The 7,437-nt window shown below is 41.8% G+C and overlaps 1 pseudogene; it reads left to right on the plus strand.

Annotated features, from left to right (window-relative positions):
- The first annotated feature begins 1,090 nt into the window (after positions 1–1,090).
- LOC118611236 lies at positions 1,091–1,209 on the plus strand (annotated as a pseudogene).
- The last annotated feature ends 6,228 nt before the right edge of the window (positions 1,210–7,437 follow it).

A 7,437-nucleotide genomic window follows, 5' to 3' on the forward strand; every position in this document is an offset into this window, starting at 1 on the left:
TCCCACCTGTCCTCTAAGTTGTGCTGGACAATAGGTAGCCACAGCTTCATGTGGGTACTTGAAATTTGCCTAGTGACTGTTCTTTATACTGAATTGTTAACTTAATCCCATTTGAAGTTAGAAAGTGAAAATTGAAAATTAAAAATTTTTGCTCTGTATTAGATACTGTTAATAGGATGAAAAGACATGCCACTGACTGGGAGAAAATTTTTGCGAAACACGTTATAATGGATTCCTATGTAGAATATATGAAGAACTCAACAGTGAGCAAAATCATTAGAAAATGGGCAAAAGAGTTCAACAGATATTACACCAAAGATACACAGTTGGCAAATAAGCATATGAAAGTTGTTCAGCATCACTAGACATTAGGGAAATGCAAATTAAAACCACGGAGAGGTAGCACTACACATTTTTTGGAATGGCTAAAATAAAATAAAAAATATTAATACCAACTGTATCTCTGAAGATAAAAACTCTATTTGGAGACTCGGCTTTGTGTGAATTCTATTCTAACCTGCACAGGCTGAAGGTGTTCCTCCGAACCTAGTCTGTAGCTTTCTTAGTAGCACTTGTGTCTTGGCTAACCAGGTGGCTTAAGACATTTTTTAAAAGTTCTTTCTATTACATTGTGTTAAAAGCACTAAAAATAGCCTAGTTTCGTATGTACTCATGCTGCTTAAACACTTACTAGTAGGTGTGTTTTATGCTTCTGTGTTTCTACACGCGTGTGTATGTTTTACCACTATCCATTCCAATCTATACACCTCTAAAATGCATGAACTATTTCTGTTTGCCTCGTTTTAAATAATGGCCAGCCCAATGTGGTTAGGAATTAAGTATATATTAAATTCTATTTGCTGAAAAAGAAAGTTCTGGTGATTGTTAGGACATCGTGAGGGAAATGAACTCAAGTTATGCCTTGATTTTTATACGTAATTCTAGTGGCTATAAGAAGAAATTGATCACATATGGGAAAAAAATGCGGGATTTTTTTCCTACTCATTCCAGTTTTCTCTCTTCCATACCTACGCTAGGTAGTCCATGCATCGTGTGTTCAACATTGTTGTTATTTAAAAGCACTTAATGCGTCTACGGCCATGCCACCCTGAACGAGCCCAATCCCGTCTGATCTCGGAAGCTAAGCAGGGTCGGGTCTACTTAGTATTTGCATGAGAGACCACCTAGGAAGACCAGGTGTTGTAGGTGTAAATAATCAAAAATAAGGGATTATAAGCTGACAAGGTCCTTGCAATCTCTGAGGTCAACCAAGGGTTGCCTCACCTAAAAAAATAAAAAAGAAATAAAGAAAAGCGCTTAATGTAAAGTATGTGGTTGCACTAGGGATGTAGGCGCCACAATGATATCGCTATTACAGATGTCGGAAAGAGCATTCTGTCATTCAGTCCCTTAATGCATCGTCTCATCAAGTTGCAGGTATAGTGTACTTTGTCTTGCAGAGTTCGACAGTCCCATTTACATACCACTCTAAAATAGTGTTTTAGTTGTCATCTTAAACAACACTCTATTAGTGATTCCAGCCTATATTATTTTTATATAAATATCTAAATGCGATGATTTTATGTCAATTAGAAAAATAAACACAACTGTTTTATTGTTATATTATCATTCACTTAAAAAGGGGGTTGGAGACAATTAAGTACCTGACAGTGTATCGAACAGGAACTGAAAAGACCAGTACATGGCCACTGGCTTTTTCTGCCTTTTCTCCTTCAGTTTCCGCCTATTTCGTGTGCTTTGTGGGGCTGCCACTGTTTGCGGCTCTGTCTCTTTTCTTCAGGGCCCGCTTGACAGATTATTCGATTCAGAAAAGGGCCTCCCTTCCCTCTGCCACTGCTTGCAGAGTTGTGTGCCTATAGCTCTCCTTGCCCTTATTCCATGGTTGTCTGGTGGGCATAAGACCTGTATGTCCCTTTGATCTTCATATCTGACCCTCTTGACTAATCCAGCGTGCCTAGACTTCCAGGTGATGCCCGTTCTCGGGAGTTGTACTGCAAGAAATCTCAGGGGATAGAGGGTTTTCTCTGAGCTCTCCAACCTGGGTCTAATATGCTTTCGTGGCCACTTTATGTTGAACAGTTGATTGCTTGTGATATTAAGGAAACTCTGCCTTTGTTTTAATATCTGACATATTTCTTCTTTACAATCTTCATTACCAGAGCAACTCTAAGGAACAGCAAATCTTCAAACACAGGATTTTAATATGCCTCCTGTATTAGCCAGAGTTCTCCAGAGAAACAGAAAAACCAATAGGATATATACATGTATATATTTTGAGGAATTGGCTCATGCGATTATGGAGCCTGAGAATTCCCATGATCTGCAACTGTAAGCTGGAAACCTTGGAAAGCCGGTAGTGTGATTCGGTGTGAGTCGGAAGCCATGAGAAACATTGGAGTCAATGGTAGAAATCCCAGCCCAAAGGCAGGAGATGAGATGAGATGCCCCAGCTTAACCAGTGAAGCAGGAAGAAAGAGGCAGATTCTTCCTTCATGCATCTTTTGTTCTATTCAGGCCTCAACGGATGGGATGATGCTCAGGCACACTGGGGGAGGCGATCCACTTTACTGCGTCCACTAATTCAGGTGTCACCCAGATATGCCTTCACAGACGCACCCAGAAACAATGTTTAATCTGGGCACCCCAGATCAGTCAAGCAGACACATAGCCATCACACCTTTTCATGCCCGCGTTCCTAGTAAAACATTTGCTCTATTGGATTCCTCCTTTTAACTAATTTTGGATACCGTACATGTTAGTCCCTCCCATATTGTTCGTATTTCCTCTAATTGTTCATCCGCTGACTCATTTAAGTAACTTATCCCTATCCCCACTTTATAGTGGCTTTTATCTATTTAGTAAATGTTTTGAAGAAAGCGGAACTATTACATGACAAACGTACGTACTCTGATGTCTTCGTTCCCAAACTCCGTGGAATGCTTCTGAGCGACTCTCTGTAATGTCTAACCTCAGGCAAAAAAATGGCGTATATTGCTCTGTGACTCAGCGGATCCCTTTCTCTAATGGATACAAACCTACATTTCTCTTATTGAAAATGACTCTTTACGAGGTGTGTCACTCGGGGTGAAAGGTGCTGAACAGAATGAGGTGCTGGTTTGGTTCCCGGTTCTGACTCGATTGCATCACCCTGGTCCTGCTCACATGCGCATGCGCTGCTCCGTCGCATGAACTAGCGGGCGCCGAGGCCACCTCGTACGTGGCCCATTACATTCCTTCTGCGGGTAGCAGTGCCCAGGGGGTTTCACGGGTCTGTAAGAACCACCTGTTAATTGTGCTCGGTTATTCTGTGCAGATATCATCCAACCTAACACATGCATAATGGAATAACATACAGCATTAGCCAGTTTGGAGCCCTCAGGCTGAGCTTGCCAGAAAAAAGCACCACACCCCAAATAAGCAGATAGAGTGGGGATCCCAAAGGGAGACAAGTTTACCCAGAATCCTCCTGAATTCAGCCCTGAGGTTTCTATCAAGGGTCCTCTGTGTACACAGTGTCAGGTCAGAGACTTTTAATATTTCTTTCACTTGCGGGCAGGGAAGACCATCTCCCAAGCCTAAGAGATGTGAGTTATTCAAATTCCACAAACTAAACATCAGCCAGGAGACAATCTGGAGCATAGAACTTGTCATAGCCAAATCCAGGCATGTGACACAATTCAGAAAATTACTAGTGTGTCTATCTACAAATAATGCATTTTGATTTTTTTCCATATAAACACGTGCCAAAAAAGGCCTAGGCCTTAATCTCAAGCTAAAGTCAAGTTAAAATGCTGATATTGCTATTTTAAAGATGGCCATTCCTTGATTTGGAAAATAAAAATGTGGTGTCTTCTCTCACGTGGGCATTGTCTCCAGTGTATATAGTGTGACAGATAGACAGGAAAACAAGAAAGTTCTGTAAATAGACAGTGCAGAATAACAAACTTGTGGAAATCCTTTTTCAGTACAGTTACAAGGTTTTTCTAAAGCTATCAATATATGATCAGAACCAGCCTTCTGAATGAATGGAGTAATGATACTTATTTGAAATATAATTTCAAGAGTACCAATAAGAGGATACCTAGTCCAAAATGTTTTCTCCATATCCACATTACTGTGTCTGAAATTCACACTACGCTCTTGGGAGCTAGAGTATCTCCCAGGTTTCAACCTCGAATAGTTTCAATGAGAAAGGGGACTCATGAGCACAGCAATCAACATTATCATCTTGTGTAAGGTTTTCCACGGCTTTCTGTCTTCTTTGAGAGTCCAGAGAGTTTGAGACTGGAGACAGGAGTGGGGAGGACACATCTCAAGCATGAGGTTTTCCTGGGGAAAGGCCAAAAGATAAAGAAAACTCGTAATTTGCAGCCTGTTATGTTGCAGACATTGTGCCCAAGGCTGTCACTATTAGTTCCTGGAGTTCTCCTAGAAACTCAGGGACACTGGTGTTTCAACAGCCAAGCCTCTGGAAGTGGCAGAGAACAAAACCAAACATAAACAAAGATTTTTGTTTGTTTTGTTTTTTGTTTTTTGTTTGTTTGTTTATTTGAAGTAAGATAACTAAAGAGTCTAGCGGTTATTTGTTTCAGGTATGGCTGGATCCGGGTGCTTGAATTATGCCTTTATTCAGTATCTCTTAACTTTTTTTCTTAGTTATCCTTATTCTCAAGCAGTTTCTCTCCAACACATGAGCTCTCCAGGTTCACAGGCTTCCGGTTTTGGTCTGCCATCTCAAAAGGAGAGGTATACGCTTTCCCCCAACATGCCTGTCAATCCCAAATGGAACTCATAAGGGCCTTGTTTTGGCTCTGCTCAGCCCTATCTCTCTGTAGTGGTGCTGCCTGGACCAGCTCAAGTGCCCATAAAGGCACCGGACTGCCAGGGCAGAGTCAGTGCAGAGTGAGGCAAACAACCAACAATGAGAGACGTGGGAAAGGAGGACGTATTTGCTTCCTGGTGCTGCCATAACGAACTACCATAAATCTAATGGCTTTAAGCAACACAAATATATGATTTCACAGTTTTGCAGATCTTAAGTCTGATATAGTCTCACCAGGCTAAAATCGACGTGTCTTCAAGGACTCATTCCTTCTCAAGGCTCCAGGGAGGAGTCTGTTTCCTTGCTCATGTAAGTGTTGGCAGAATTCGATTCCGCGTGGCCTTAGGGCTGAGGTTCTCATTGTCATGCTGGCCGTTGGTCGTGGTCCCTCTCAGCTTCTAGAGGCTGTGTGTGTTTGCTCTCTCAAGGTCTCTTTCATCTTCAGAGTCAGCAACAGCGGGTCGGGTCCCTACCTTGTTTTGAACCTCTCTTGCCTCTTCTTCCATTGGGTTTGTCTGGCTGTAGCTGGAAAAAGTTCTTAATTTTTAAATGCTTATTTGACTAGATTGGACCCCCTTGGATATTCTAGGATCATCTTCCCATCTCAAGATCTATAACCTAATCACATCCACAGACTTACGTTGGCCATGCAAAGTAACGTAATCATACGTCCTAGGCATTAGGACGAGGATATGTTTAGGAGGCCATTATTGGGCCTGCCAGAGAGGGGTGGGAAAATGCCAAAAATAAACCATTGAATCCATCATTTTTAAGGAATGAAGTAATTGTAACTGAAGCTTTCACGCATGCCCTCATGTACAATTTCTCCAAGTGGTGGAACTTAAGAGCTGATTTGGAGGGAAGCCCTCAATTCCCATATTCTTGGCTGTAAAGAATAATCGGCTTTATCTGAAAAGATTTCCCTCCTCAGCTGCGTTCTCAGTGTGGGCTGTGCATGGGGAAAAAACTCTTGAAATGATGATGAAGAAGGAAACACGCAGCTAGTCAGCCAGATCGGCCGAAGCAGATGGGGAGTCAGTAAAAACCCGTTAACATAGCTGGATGTTGTTGCCGCCTAAATGGAACCCAACAATTTCTGCGATGACCCAGTCCTTCGACGAAACATGTTACTGTAGATCATTAAAATTCAGCATCGCAGTCTCTCCAGGATCCAGTCCCACTCCAGTCTTGGACCGTAGGTGCTATAGGCATCTTAGCTGATTTCTGTTAGCTGATTGGTTGCATCAGTTGATTAACCTGACGACCCAGGAGTCTTCTAACTTCTAATCTTAGGCTCACCTTTGGTTATAAGGTCAGTATCTAAAGTTTCTCTTAGTCTTCCACAACGGTCTACCGATCTATTCGTCCATCTATCATCATGTAACCATCCATTCATCATTTGTCAAAAATTTCTTTTCTTAAAAATAACTGCGCTTTTGGATTCAGGAAAACTCTCAATATCAATTTTATTTCTCTTGCAGTTGGAAAATTAATTTTAAATTATTCATGTCAACAATCTCCAAATAAATTGAACTTTTAGAGTATTTAAGAAAAGCTTCATAAAGTCAATCTTTTATATTAATGGATTCCATTTTTAAAACATTAACCATTTTCATATTAACCATTGATTTTTGACTTATGCAGCCATCTAATCCACAGTTTCAAGAATCATTAATTTTAATAAGGAAAAGAGTACATTATTAAAATTCTAACAAACTTTTTTCAACTGTTGTTTAAGGCTATATGACCTACCAGGTAGTTAGAGGAGACTTTTTGTTACATAGCATCTAAAAAATGCTGGATAAGATACTTAAACAAAAAAACACACAAAAAAAACCCACCTTTTTAAATGCATGCCTGATCTTATAGAAAAAATAAGGAAACTTCTCTCAGGACAGCAAAATAAGACAGCAGGAACCCGAAGAGGCAACAAGCCCTGCAGTTGGCATTGCCCCAAAAGCATCCGCCGGGTCCTCATGGCTTTGAGCTTGGGCCTTACCATCTGTGGCCATGTAATTTATCCTCCAAACCAGAGTGCTCGCGAGGCGAAAGGTAGTGCTGTTAATAGTACACTGGGAATTCTGCTCCTGCTTGGGGTGTAGAAAGCCACAAGAGAATGTCACTCCCATCCTAACAAGAAAATGCTGCACAGTATACAAAAATCATAACTTTCTTGAGCTTATCATGGAACCGAGGTCATGTGGCAACCAGGAATTTCAAAAAGGAAAAAGTCCCCCCTCCCCAAGGAGAGTCAGGACACATGAATTTGTTCACCTTTGACAGTGCTTGGGCGGAAGAGGCAGCAGCCGTAGAGTGAGGAAGAAGAAATTAAAAACCAGTATCCTAAAGGCTGAGCATGCACTGATCTGGTGTAGAATGACTGGGGGCCCAGATTCAAAGGGAAGCAGTTTGTCCGCGCTCCCAATTTCCGCTCTGTGGTCTCCACTGGGTGCTCTCGAGAAAGCCTGGAGGTGTGGGGAAAGGTCAGAAGGCTGGAGAGAGCCCCTTTCGGTGGCACGGGCCACAGGAGGAGCCAATGCCACTGTACCCTGGTGTCCCTCTCACAGGAAGCAGAAGCCTTAAGCTCTTGGGAA

Source organism: Rousettus aegyptiacus, unplaced genomic scaffold, assembly GCF_014176215.1.
Source record: "Rousettus aegyptiacus isolate mRouAeg1 unplaced genomic scaffold, mRouAeg1.p scaffold_m13_p_13, whole genome shotgun sequence".
In the NCBI taxonomy this organism is placed as follows: domain Eukaryota; kingdom Metazoa; phylum Chordata; class Mammalia; order Chiroptera; family Pteropodidae; genus Rousettus; species Rousettus aegyptiacus.